Here is a 14,859-nt window from a genome sequence, read left to right on the forward strand (position 1 = left end):
ATTTTTTAAAAATGATAAACAGAAGAAAGCTAAAATTATAATATAATTCATGTATCTTGTCTATACCCAGACGACCTTTTGCACTAATTTCTACTAATTCTGTATTCTGTTTTAGAATATTTCCATTCAGAATAACTGATATGCTTGTTCAGAAATTGATGGTGTCCAATGAAGCAGCATTTTATCAGGTCTTCTATATCTACAAGCTTGCTGACTTTTTTCAACTTCTGATGCTAAATGAGAGGTGCTATTTTTTGCATTGTAAGATTATTTCTCGTCATTAATCACAAAATAAATGCCACTAAACATAATTAACTTAGTCACACCTAAAACATTATCGATTTAGAATTTCATCTGGCTAAAAATTGCAAGAATTTACATTGCTTTTTTTATAAGCAAAACAAAAGTACCAGATTTTTAAAAGGGGGATTTAAATAAGAGATAATCAACTTGCAGATCTAAACTACAAGTTGCTGCCAATCCTTTCTTCCCTGCCCCTGACAACATTCTGGCAATTCCTAAAGCACCCCTGATTCTGTTACCACATGTTAATGACACAGATGCCAAAACTAGAGCCTTCAGTCTCTAGCATGCCAACAAAAGAAATATGTAAAAATTATACTTTGAACCTAAACTAGAGTTGCCTACTAAGTATAAACACCACACTCATTATTCTTTCCCTCCCCCACTAAAAAAAAAAACAGTTAAATTGAGCTTCTGGCTACCAAAAGGTTGAGTAGACCTGACAAAAATAGAAGTGACACATTCATCCATCATACATACAGATCCCACTTGTAACCATTTGAATCACAAATGAACTATATATATTTGAATCAAAAATGAACTGTATATATTTGAATCATAAATGAACTATATGTGTTTTATTTGGGATTAAACAAGGGAAAACAGTGTCTAAAATATAGGTGTAAATCAGTGGTAGGTTCCTCCAGGTTCGGTCTGCTTGGGCCAAGCCGGTAGCGGTGACGATATGATGTCACCGAACCGGTTCTCCCCCCCCTCTCCCCCCACCCACCCACCCCACGTTATTCTTACCTTTTATTTGGTCCCACCCCCAATCTATTGCTGCCTCCTGAGGCCCAGCTGATGACTAGAGGGAAAAAAACTGTTTAAACTCTTGCTGCAGGGCTTCAAAGGGCCATCCTACAGCTGATCAGTGTTAAAAGCAAACAAATGAGTCGGGTCGTAAGTGTGAGGACTTGGTCGTAAGTGCGAGGACCTTTCAGAAATGACTCTGACCAGCTAGCCACGCCCACCTAGACACATGACCTCCAAGCCACACCCACAAAATAAGCCACGCCCACAGAACCGGTAGTAAAAAAAATTAGAACCCACCCCTGGTGTAAATTCATTGCTGCAGTTAATTGAAACGGCCAAATCTGCAATTGTTAATATTTACAATTGGTGTGCTTTAATTACAAATGTAATCAATAAAATAGAATTGTGAATGGATATAAGTATGAGAAGAAGACAGCTGAACAAAACAAACTGTTAATTAACCTATTGATTAGAGAGCAAGAGAAATATATTCTGTTTGAACAGCCATTCAATTACACAATGATTCACCCATAAATTCACAATGCATTTAGGTCTATAAGCATATAAACTATCTTATATTTTAGTGACAATGTACAAAGAAACAGACATGAAAAACAGATCTTTCAAATTTATAGTCAGTTCAAGTAGCTACTAAAATAACTAGAACATATTTTGATAGTGCTTACTCCAAGCTTCAATACATTTTGATTCAATAATATATTTTAATCTGATTCATTCCTAGAGTCCCACCATTCCCAGCCTCACCCTAGAGTTCCAAGCCTTTTTTTTTTCCAAAGTTGAGTTAAAGTCATCATTTCTGTGCTGATCTGTGATGGTATATAGGTATGAACTTGTAACACAGGAGGACAGTCTAGGCCATAGATGTCAAACTTGCAGCATCACATTGCCATCATGTGATATTTTGCAACATTTTTTCTGTTTGTGGAGCTGGAGTGATCGTGGCCTATGCATGATGCATCCGGCAGTTGGCCACCAGTTTGACACCCATGGTTTAAGCCAGGGGTCAGCAACCTTTGGCTCTGGAGCCGCATGTGGCTCTTTCACCCCTCTGCTATCACTCAAAATATGTGTCACAACCACCAATGTGCAACACCCACCGGCACATGATTTATTGAGCTTTTCAACCCCCGGTAGGCCAACATGGATGGATAAATCCAAGAAAAGAAAAGTTTCAGAAGAAAACAGAACGTTTAATTCAACTACATATGCTAGTTTTGTGGCCACTCTAGAAATTATCAGGCACGGGAAGGGTTTTGTGGCTCCCAGTGTTTTTTTTTCTGTGGGAAACAGGTCCAAATGGCTCTTTGAGTGTTTAAGGTTGCAGACCCCTGGTTTAGGCAATGATCTCATAGGAGACAGTTCAGTCTGCAAGTGAGGGGAAATTGGGAAGCATTTCAGAAGGGATTCTCCCTAGTTTTTCCAGAGTCTAAAAAGGGAGGAATGAAGAAATACTTTATGTCTTCCAAGATTTTGTTTAATGTAACTTTACATTCAAGATAATGCTGATATTCCCGATTAATGTTTCTTCCGTGGACTACTTCAAAAGGCTAAGATGATCCCCAAAGTAAAAAAAAAAAAAAAGGAATATTTCTAATGTCCTTGAGACTAATCCATTCCATTAATGCTAGATGGTGATCTCAGGGCTGGGAATCAGCATTAATTACTGAACTGTACTATACTGAGAGGAAGCTATATTGCCAATCACACCCCAATCCTCACTTGTTTCCAATTCCAAACCAATGATTCCATTTAAAATAAACCTCCAAAACATGCTCACGTGGCATCTTTTTACAGTAAATAGTTTTTGTCCTCCAGTTTCTTAAAAAGACAGAAATGAAGAGTATGTCTCTGAGTGGGATGTCTGTAGAGATTTGCAGTCATCCAGGTCATGGTCGTCCCAAAGGTGCTTTTTCAAGAGGCAACTAGACTTTCTGATTTTTCTTTGAAAATGTTTTGCTTCTCATACAAGAAGCTTCTTCAGCTCTGACTGGATGGTGGGGAATGGAAGGATTTATACTCCTTGCAGACAGCTGGTCATTTGCATTCTTTTAGAGAATCATTGAGACCACCTGGAGGTTTACCCTGTGTCTGTGACCTTGGCATAAATGGATTCTTTCACTCCTCTCTCAAACTATCTTCCTTGTCCAAAATGTAAATATTATTGTCTTCAAAAGAGTACCTTTTTCTTTTAAATGAAGGTATACTGCTGATTCTGGTCCTGTGGTTTTATTTATCCTGTGCTGGGCCTTCTGATTAAGTAAAGGCTGCTTAGTTTTGAGCTATATAGAGCTCTGAACACTCCTTGCTGGACTGTATACACTGCATTATTCTTATGTTAAAGAATATTCAACTTAAGAAGAATATCCTTCTTATGTTGGTGTCCACTTTTTAGTGTGGACAAGCCTCTGTCTTTATATTGGTGAGTTTGAAATATAAGGCTATGTGGTGTTTTCCAAATATCCATTTTAGCTTCTCCGATGTAAGGAATGACCAGGTTCTATTCACTCTGAATTTCAACTCTACCTGCCATTCTTTTGTTGGATCTTGACAGTGACTTATTTTATTAAGAGCACAGGCCTTAAGAGCTGTCTTCAAGTGTCTGTTTTCCTTCTTTTGGGCATCCCTGGAACTAGGGATGTTTTCTGCCCTATGATGTGGTTTCCTGATGACTCCTAGTTTGTGTTGAGAGACTGGTGGGAGTCAAAGAGCAGATATTGGTTTGAGTTTTCTATATATCTTTATTTCTAGGTTGCCAAGGTCCCAATCGGATCCTCACATTCTAAGAACATCAGCCTGTCGTCTTGGTGTTTTCCCTGATGAACTTGATATTTGAATCCACTGTGCTTATATGATCTATGAAGGCCTGTACTTCCTGGACTCTAGCCCTAACCTTTGAACTATTGGCCCTTGTGCCAGTGGATGCACTTTATCTCACAGGATTCCATAAAAATATCAATTTTATACAACAAAAGTTGTATAACAAAATTTTGTAAACAAAATTCTTTGGCATTTTCATCAGAAATTTTGAATAAAATGTGATTTCATGGTTGATCAAATTTTTGATATTTAAGCATTAATATTGTTTTAATTCAAGTTGAGCAATTTGCAGGCAATATCTCTGGCATCTATAAGTCTCATATTATTAATTCATTTTTCAGTAATCTTTTAATTTCTGATATAAAAGAACAACTTTTTAAGAAATGCTGGCCAGGCCTGATTAAAAAGAAAAAAGAAAAGCTCATTTAATATTATTTAAGTATTAAAATTAGAGGCACAATGGCTCAGCCATCTAAAAGAGATGCTGGATTTGTTGATAGAAAAGGTTGGCTCTCTGCATTGCATCAATTCCAGTCCGAGCACTGCATCACAGAATTGAGATCCCAGCAGTCACCTCAGTTTCTGCTACCCTAGCAGTTCAAGAGCATGTAAATGCAAGTAGATAAATAGGTACTACTTTGGTGAGACTAACAGCCAAATGAAGAAACCAACTGGTGTCGAACTGGCCTGAATGTGAGGTGAAAACCATTAGAGAAAAAGCTCCAAATGACACTGACACTCCCTAGAACTCATACTATCCAGGGTGCACTACGGGGGTGAATTAGCTGCTTTATATACGGAGCTAGTTTGCCCCCTGTAATGCACCCTGGATAATACGAGTGTGAACTGAACAAACTATTATTCTGTAATAATAGTTTGATTCCTGGCATTCATATACTAACGCCATACACTAAATAAATAATAAGTATTAAAATAATAACCATGCTGATTAGAATAAAATGGAGTTAGTTTATAGCAATAGCAGTAGCACTTAAGACTTATATAAAACTTCATAGTGTATAGCTGTATACATAGTGTATACAGCCCTCTCTAAGCGGTTTACAGAGTCAGCATATTGCCCCCAACAATCTGGGTCCTCATTTTACTGACCTCAGAAGGATGAAAGGCTGAGTCAACCTTGAGCCGGTAAGATTTGAACTGCTGAACTGCAGGTAGCAGTCAGCTGAAATAGCCTGCAGTGCTGCACTCTAACCAATGCGCCACCTCGGCTCTACTTATCTACCTATCTATATCACCATCTATAGAAAAAGATAACATATTTCAGAAATAAAATAATAATAATATGAGAATTTGTCATTTTGTCCATATCAAATTAATAAGAATTTGTTTTAAAAAAGACAAGGAACAGACAGCATCCGAAAGATGTATTTCCATGTTATCTATTAGCTGGTGTTTCTGGGAATATTAATGTAATTCCAAAACTTAAGATCAGAAAAAATTACCATTCTAACAGATTATTTTATAAGAGAAATTTTGAAAATGTTATTTTGAAATATATACTGGACAATGTATTACAAAACTCAATTAATCGAATAAAATAGCTGATCATATCTGCAACCAATTTTTTAGTATGAAAAGCTATGGTTGTATTTATTATGTTTTTTATATTTATCCTTCCCAACTATTGTCTATCTGCACAGATGTCTCATGTTGGGAAACATGACAATTTAGAAATACAATAACCCTTGTATAAAATGTCAACATATGCTGAAGAAATATGTCTTGGGTACAAATATAGCAGGCTTCTGCCAGTGCTTTTCAAACAGTGACAAAAGAAAGTGATGTCTCAGGTGGTAATTACAATGATTTTGCATGATTTTCCTTCAGTCAGGAGGAATAGGGAGAAGAGAGGCAACCACTTTTCTATATAAAAAAGCATATCGCTATCAGAACTAATTCTCCAGTTATACTTTATCATTTGCTCTACAATTAGATACAAAAAATACTTCAAGAAATTGTTATGGCTTATTATTATTGTTTTGATTCATTGCACAGTCAACAAGATATTTATTCTGAATTTGGCATTTTTATCCACCTACTGAGTCCTTCTCAAAGATTTGGGCTATGCAGATATTGTTATCTGATGATGTTAAAGATATTGTAGCAGGGTGCAAGCTGTTCTGAGTAAATTTGTCTTTTGCAATTAATGATGCTGATTTTGTCAATTGTGTTCAAGTGGTGCTCCAGTTGTTTTAGGATTGCATCAATGGTGTCTATTAATATTGGTACTACCTTTGCTTTCTTTTGCTATAGTCTTTCTATTTCTATTGCAGGTCTTTGCATTTTGTGCTTTTCTCCATTTCTTTTTCTTCTATTCTGCTGTCTCCAAGTTCTGCCACATCCATTAGCCAAACATTTTGTTCTTTCTTATTGACTGTTTTTTAGCCTGGGTGTTATGTGGTAGATGCTTGTCTGTTTGAATTCTAAAGTCCCAGAACACTTTACTTCTTCATTTTCTATTACTTTCTCTGTTTTAGCTTCTTCATTTTCTATTACTTTCTCTGTTTTAGCTTCTTCATTTTCTATTACTTTGTCTACTACTATTATTTTGTTTATTCTACTTCATTCATTTTCGATTACTTTGTCCAAGCTAGCTGGGGAATTCTGGGAGTAAAGTCCATACATCTCAAAGATGCTGGGGATGAGAATGATCTAAATGAAGGAATTCAGAACACACCAACCCCATCAGGCTAGCTGGACAGATACTCTGGGAGACGTGGTCCCTAAAGCAACCAAGCTCTATGCTATTGACAATGATCAGCATTTTGTATCACACACCCAGAAGCAAATTGATAACCAGTGCAACCAAGGCATGCCCATTATCACCTTATCATATTTACTTAATATTTATATTTGTTCTGTCTGTCTGTCTGTCTCTCTCTCTCTCTTTGTGTCTGTCTCTCTCTCTCTCTGTCTCTGTCTCTGTCTCTCCCTGAGTCGCTCTCTCCCTCCCTCCCTCCCTCCCCCTGTGTGTGCGTGGCTGGGTGGGTGGATGCGTGTAAAGTCTCTCATACTCCTTCTTGCATTACATATACACCCTTTACAGAACGATCTGTATAATCAGTTTATATAGCTCTCAGATCGTTTCATTTTTGGAGGGGGTTGTTGTTTGTTTTCAGGACAGTGGCAGTTGGCAGCATTTTTCATAGGCTATCAGAAAATGAATCTTTTTTTTTTTGCCCTACCTTAAAAGGATAGCCATTTCTTATATAAAGGAACTGTTTTTATTGTTTTGTCCTATTGATCTCTGCCTCTCCTTTTGAAAAGCAAAATATTTGCTCCTTTCAAGTAAGACATTTCCATAATGTACAGCATGAGGGCACTTTTCTAAAGGAGCTGTCTTGTTGTACAGAGTATCCACTTCGGTTTATTTTTTTCACCATATCTCTAGCTGTTATGGCTGCGGAGAGAACTCAGAAAATGAGAACTGTGATTGATTCAGAAACGACTCTTGGATGCTGCATCTATTCATCTCTATGAGATGTTCTCAAATACCCAGTAATTTAGATGTCAGCTAGTTAACAATATACTTCCTCACTTAACAAAAAAGTGGGCTTGTCATAAATCTAGAGACCTGGCAGGAGTGATATGTAGTAATATTAAGATTTGGAAGGTTTCATGTCCTCACAATTTTTTTTTTAAATTGAAATGTACTGCACAAGGTCACATTTCAGTTCATCTTTATTCTAAGGAACTACAGAAGAATAAGAGGAACAGAGATTTAAAATATTTGACACACAGAGAAGCCTAATTAAATCTTGTTATAGAATTTAATTTCTCTCTACCCAAAGCAATAATGATTCCAGGCATAGCAGTTACTTACATTTGACTTTGTTTGGAAAAGGGCTTCACAAAGGAATCATCAGAATTTTTACATACAAGAATATTTGCAGATATTTGAGGTAAAGCTTAGGCAGAATACATAGTACCATCTTTCTAAAGCAATGAATTATTATCCCAAATCAATGTTCAGATGAATCCAACTGTTCTGGTTGTTTTTCAGACCTTAAAAGTTTATTCTGAACATCTTTAGAGAGTGATGACCACACCATTTTCCCACAACATCATCATCATCATCATCATCATCATCATTATTATTATTATTATTATTATTATTATTATTATTATTATTATTATTTCAATTTATATGCCGCCTTTCTCCAGAGACTCAGGATCCATACCTTAATTCCTTCATCTTTAGCTACAGCAGGAGGAGGTGTCCATACTTGGCAACTTTAAGACTTTTTTTAAAAAAAAATTGATTTATATGCCACCCTTCTCCGGAGACTCAGGGCGGCTTACAATGCGTTAAGCAATAGCCTTCATTCTTTTGTATATTTATACAAAGTCAGCTTATTGCCCCCACAATCTGGGTCCTCAATTTACCTACCTTAGAAAGGATGGAAGGCTGAGTCAACCTTGAGCCTTGGCAAGATTCGAACCTGCAGTAATTGCAGGCATCTGGTTTTAATAACCAGCTTAATAACAGGGTGCCTTAGACCACTGTACTACCAATATTAAGTTGAGCAATCAGATGAAGTTGCATGTATATCCAATTTGTTGGATAGATGTGGTATAGATGATCTGTTTTCTTTTTCTGGTGTTTAGGGTTAATGAAGCATGTTTGTACTTGTCTACATAGAGCAGTGTGGTGACCTAGTGGTGAAGGTGCTCATCTACCACTAGGAAGGTTGAAAGTTCAACCCTAGGCAACAACAGATGTCTCTCTCTCAGGGCACAAAGAGAAAATATATGCAGTGAATTCTACATAGGCGTCAGGAAGGGCATCTGGCCAGTAAACACTGAGGTCTATTCAGTCACTCTGATTCTATCCCAAATTAAGGGTTACATGGTTGTAAAAAGAAAGTTTGTACTCATCTAAATAGTGTTCTTAAAGCTTCTCTTGTGGGAGGTTGGGATGTTACTGTAATAGTACATCACTTGATTTGTGTAGGTGATTTTATGATAGACGATCTCAAAATCACCAACAGACTATTATAACCACATCAAAAAGTTAAATATAGTAAACCAGCCCTTTCCTAGATTATTAAAGACCAAACCCTCTTGCTAGCTGCAGATCTTTCCATCTGTTCCACAACAATGAGCCAGTGTTCCTTTCCATTAGACAAACTCAGCTTTTGCTAAAATGTTTTCCAAAATGTGGTACTAAACATTTTTGATGATTATGAAAAATTTGGGATACTGCTATTTTAAACAAGAGGGTAAAATAGGGTAGTTCCCAGAAACTGATTATGCAAATTCATTATGGTTTTCACTTAGATTTGTGCTATTCTGCTATTTAAAATAATTATGTTTATTTCCAGTACAGGGTAAATCCATGCTCTTTTTTTCCCCAGTGGTTTATAATCTGCTTCAATGTGCAGATTGTCACTCTGCCTGGCATCATTCCTCCAGGAGCTTTGTAGTGCAACATTTTTGGACAGCACCAAAAATTGACTGTAGCTGGAAAAGCATTAAATTTGGCTTCTGTTCTATAAGCTATTTGCTATAGACTCCTCCTGATCTGCCTTCACAATTTTCTGACAGCCTCTCTTCTCTGGTAGAACAGCCATTTCTGTCCTGTCTTTAATGGTAATAGACTGACTACTGTACTTTATTGACATCAACAGCAGATGTCTTTGTTTGGCTTGAGTCTCCTTCACCACCTGTCAACGTATCCTCAGTAATACCATCAAGTTCTGAGAGCCTCATGCATAAAATCCTCCAATATACTGACAGTTTTTCAAGCCAGAAGCTTGAAGTCAGAGGAGTTTAATCCTTTCCTCTGATAGTTCTCCCCCATTAAAAATCCTTTCAGCATCTTGTCATTTCAAAATCTTCCTAGTTTATGTGCGTGTTGAATTTTCCCCTACCAGGTGCACAGGCCAAAGCAATGGGAAACTAGTGCAATAGGAGGAACATCCATTCCAGGCAACAGTGTCTCAGAAACCAGGGGGGATTAAAATTTCACTTCCTGCTTTGTCCCCTCTTTTATTCTGCCCTAACTGAACAAGTATACCTTAGCTGGCATTCAATTTATTACCAGTAAATAAGTTTAAATTAGAGTAGTTATATCTAAGCTGATCATCTACATGATAACAGCAGAGATGAACAGAGAACTCAGATTCTAACAAAGTCTCAGTAGTTGGGTTTATTCTAAAAAAAATCAAACTAAGTTACAGAATATTGAAAATTAGAAATTTTTGAACTATAAGCCTGTTTTATCAGGAAGTCTTCCTGATACCCTTGATTTTTCTTCTAGTGCTCATGATTTAAGGGGGAGTTGGCTATTCATTTATGAGATACAAATAGAATGTCCATCTTTTCTTGTTCTGCAAAAGGCTCCCTGCATTTTCCCGGGTCCAAAAATTCATTATATCATTTAATCCTGTGGTCCTGTTTTACACGGAGGCCAAACACATACTTCAGGCATATTGCCACTCAATAGGTGAGCTCCAGTTAGTTTTCATAGCTCATAACTCTGTTCATAGCTGTTCATAGCTCTACACTCCATGAATTTGCTTAGTTCTCCTTTGAAGCTATCAAGTCCAGTAGCTTCAATAGCCATTGCTGAGACTTGAGGCAATGCACTGCAGAAGTGAATTGGAAGTTTCCTAAAGGATTTTCTTTGTTTCTGTCTTATATTTTGGCTTAATCAGTTCAACTGAATGACTCCTGGGCAGAAAATAGATGAGGAAAGTGTGTGTTAAATTCCTACATTCATATAAAGAACCTGTGGCCCTCCAACAGTTGCTGGACCCTGGCTAGAATGATCAGTGATTCAAAATCACATACAGGATCAATTAGATATAATTACAGTAGACAGGAACTAGGGGACAGGGAGGCAAGCATAGAAATAAGTCTAAAGCTGGAGGATTTCTCTAGCAAAACAATAAAGATAGTCTTAAATTTAATCCTAGATGTTCATACGATTACAACATAGCTGACTTCTGGAATGTATCTAAGTGTTTCCTAATTGTAAAATGCTGTTTAACTATGGATTTTTTTTAATGATCCCATAACTGCAAACCTTCAAATTGGTATGTAGGACAATTGGTTTTTATCTAATTTTTCATTATAAAGATATTTTGCTGCTATAAATTGATTTAGTGCTGAATTATTATTCCTTTCCTTTCAGTTCTGCTATGGTGAAAGGTTCCTAGTTATTGCTATTCTTTGCTGATATATCATTCTTATTTATAATCAAATAGAATCACAGAGCTAGTAGGAGTCACACAGATCATCAAATCCAACCTAATCCAAATTAAGACACCTCTGATAAACATCTCTCCAGACTTCCCTTCAAGATAGCCAATAAAGAGGAACCCATCACCTTCCTGGATAATTAATTCCACTGACAAAACAATTACCTTGGCCATTTTTAGCATTCATATTGTTAGGAAGTTTTTCCTACCATTCAGCCTGCAATTCAATTCTATATCAATACCCCATGAAGTTTATGCCATTTTTATTTTTATTGTAATTTAAGTTATGTCTAATAATAATAATAATAATAATAATAATAATAATAATAATAATAATAATTTTATTTCTATACCGCCCTTCTCCCGAAGGACTCAGGGCGGTGTACAGCCTGTTTAAAAACACAAACAAAACAACAATATAAAATTTAAAATAATTAAATAAAGTGGCTCAGATTTAAAACCCCAATAAATTTAAATATCCCAATTTAAAAACTATTGTGTTGTTAGTCCGGCTTGGCGGAATAATAGGGTCTTCAGTGCGCAGCGAAACGCCCGGAGGTCGGAGATCTTACGAATTTCCGGGGGCAGTTCGTTCCACAGGGATGGGGCTCCCACAGAGAAGGGCCTCCCCCTGGGCGCCGCCAGTTGACATAACTTGGTTGACGGCACCCTGAGGAGACCCTCCCTGTGGGAACGGACTGGTCGGTGGGAGGCTATTGGTGGCAGAAGACGGTCTCGGAGGTACCCGGGTCCTATGCCATGGAGTGCTTTAAAGGTGGTAACTAACACCTTGAATCGCACCCGGAAGACCACTGGGAGCCAGTGCAGCTCGCGCAGGAGGGGTGTCACATGGGCACAACGAGTTGCGCCCATAACCACCTGCGCGGCCGCATTCTGGACCAGTTGGAGCCTCCGAGTGCTCTTCAAGGGGAGCCCCATGTAGAGAGCATTACAATAGTCCAACCGGGAAGTAACAAGGGCATGAGTGACCGTGCGTAAGGTGTCCCGATCCAGAAAGGGCTGCAACTGGTGAATCAGGCGAACCTGATAAAAGGCCCCCCTGGCCACGGCCGTCATATGCTCTTCTAAAGACAGCCGTGCATCCAGAAGGACACCCAGATTGCGAGCCCTCTCTGTGGGGGGCAGAGATTCACCCCCAATAGTTAGCGATGGCACCTGCTGACTATATTGGGGCGAAGGAAGCCATAGCCACTCGGTCTTGGAGGGGTTGAGTCTGAGCAAGTTCTTCCCCATCCAGATCCGCACGGCCTCCAGGCAGCGAGACAACACATCAAGGGCATCGTTGGGGTGGTCTGGGGTGGAGATGTACAGCTGAGTATCATCAGCGTACAGATGGCACTTCACCCCAAAACCACGGATGATCTCACCCAGCGGCTTCACATAAATATTGAACAGGAGGGGCGAGAGGACTGACCCTTGCGGCACCCCCCATGTGAGACGCCTCGAGGTCGACCTCTGTCCCCCTGCCAACACAAACTGCGAGCGGTCGGAGAGGAAGGAGGAGAACCACCGCAAAACGGTGCCCCCTATTCCTAACCCCCTCAACCGCTGCAGCATGATACCATGGTCGATGGTATCAAAAGCTGCTGAGAGATCTAATAGGACTAGGACAGAGGAGCAACCCCTGTCCCGAGCCCTCCAGAGATCATCCACCAACGCGACCAATGCCGTTTCTGTGCTGTACCCCCACCTGAAGCCCGACTGGTACGGGTCTAGATAGATAGCTTCATCCAGGTGTCGGGAAAGTTGTCGTGCCACCACGCTCTCAACAACCTTCGCCACAAAACGAAGGTTGGAGACTGGACGATAGTTAGCTAATTCAGCCGGGTCCAGGGAAGGCTTCTTGAGGAGGGGCCTCACCACCGCCTCTTTCAAGGCGGCAGGAAAGGCACCCTCGCTCAAAGAAGCACCTATAATCCCCTGGAGCCAGCCTCGTGTAACCTCCTGGGAGGCCAGTACCAACCAGGAGGGGCATGGGTCCAATAAACACATGGCGGCACTAATCTTACCCAGAACTCTGTCCACATCCTCGGGAGTCACAGGATCAAACTCCTCCCAGATAACATTCTCAAGACCTGCCCCGGTCTCCTCCCATGGACTCATCCAATCGGAGTTCAAGCCATCCCGAATCCGAGCGACTTTATCATGCAGGAATTGCACAAAATCCTCAGCACGACCCTGCAAGGGATCTTCCCGTACTCCCCCCCGAAGAAGGGAGTGGGTCACCCTAAACAGGGCAGCTGGGCGGTTCTCTGCAGATGCGATAAGAGCGGAAAAATGGTTAGATTTTGCCGCTTTTATCGCCACTAGGTAGGTCTTGATATAAGACCTCACCTGTGTCCAGTCAGAATCGGATTGACTAGTCCTCCAAATGCTCTCTAGGCGTCTTTTCCGACGCTTCATCTCTCTCAGCTCCTCAGAGAACCAAGGAGCTAATTGAGATCGGCATCGGGTCAGAGGCCGCAAAGGCACGACGCGGTCCAAAGCTCCAGCGGCCGCCCTTTCCCAGGCGGCCACCAGTTCTTCAGTCGAGTCATGTGTTAGAGTCTCAGGAAACGGCCCAAGCTCCGTCAGGAACCTTTCGGGATCCATCAGGCGCCTGGGACGGAACCATCTGGTTGGTTCCGTCTCCCTGCGGCGGGGGAAAGCGGTAGGAAAGTCTAAGTGAAGGAGCGAATGATCTGTCCATGACAAGGGTTTGATGTCTAGGTCCCCTCTACCAAGATCATTCAACCACTGATCAGAGATAAAAATCAGGTCCAGAGTGTGTCCCCCTATGTGAGTGGGGCCTTGAACTAACTGGGTCAGGTCCAAGGCCGTCATGGAAGCCATGAACTCCCGAGCCACCTCTGACGATAAAACTCATCATGTGAAAAGTTGATCTTACAAAATCATTGTGGAAACATTTAAAATAAATAAATAGATAATTAGCTAGGAGGTCATTGAAGAGCTCAACAGATCTTCCATAGATGATGTCAGCGATGGATGGTTAGAGTAGGTCTATGGGCTTTGCTACCTGGACGTTCTGAAAAAGCAGCCTGAGAACAAAGTTGACAAGGTGGATAACTTATTAACTAGACAAAAGGGAAACAGATAGTATAAAATGTACCTTCAGTGCCTGCAAGGTTACTCATCCTACATCTTGTGACACAGGGAAGCTGTTGAGATTAATTTTAAAGCATTTTATCATTTTGACTTAATGGTTGCTTCATTTTGCCTCTAATACTCTAGAGGAGAGTGAAAGAACTAGCTTAAACCAAATGAGCAGCATTGACATCATTCTATTTAAAATGAAGACATAAATCCTTGAGAGCAATCATGTAGCTAAAATGCCATTAACCTAGGTGCTTCGGTAGTGTGTAACTAAAGTTGCAGTGGCATCTCTGATTCCTAAGAGGAGGAACCTTTTATAATCTTCTTCCTGTTGTTCTAAATCAGGAAGGAAAAGAAGTTCATCAGAAATTATTCTTTGAGCCTTATGACAACGTGGAGCTAATACTGCTATTGGGACAAGATTAAGACGAGGACCCAGCTGCTATTCCTAAACATACACTTGGCATTTTTCAGGGTCCTGTAAATGGAAGCTGTCACAATAGTTCCCCCCTACCCCCACAAGACCATGTCTCTGTCCAGTTCTCTGAAAATAAGTCAATTTTGTAACAATGGGATCCAATTTGACAGCTGTCAAGCAGTGAATATGACAAGCCAACCACACAGT

The 14,859-nt window shown here is 39.7% G+C and overlaps 1 protein-coding gene and 1 long non-coding RNA gene across 12 annotated transcripts in view; one reads left to right on the forward strand and one right to left on the reverse strand.

Moving 5' to 3' along the window:
• Positions 1-4,133, forward strand: part of LOC132710150 (uncharacterized) — a 53,988-nt gene extending 49,855 nt beyond the window's left edge. For all 5 annotated transcript variants that reach the window (XR_009620893.1, XR_009620892.2, XR_009620895.1 and 2 more), the window contains 2 exons: positions 116-261; positions 3,826-4,133. This is a non-coding gene — a long non-coding RNA (uncharacterized LOC132710150). The remainder of the gene's footprint in view (positions 1-115; positions 262-3,825) is intronic.
• NXPH1 (neurexophilin 1) overlaps positions 1-14,859 on the reverse strand; it is a 186,948-nt gene that overhangs the window by 88,048 nt on the left and 84,041 nt on the right. The window lies entirely within an intron of this gene.

The sequence above is a fragment of the Pantherophis guttatus genome, chromosome 4 (assembly GCF_059756535.1).
Source record: "Pantherophis guttatus breed Tessera chromosome 4, ASM5975653v1, whole genome shotgun sequence".
Taxonomy (NCBI): domain Eukaryota; kingdom Metazoa; phylum Chordata; class Lepidosauria; order Squamata; family Colubridae; genus Pantherophis; species Pantherophis guttatus.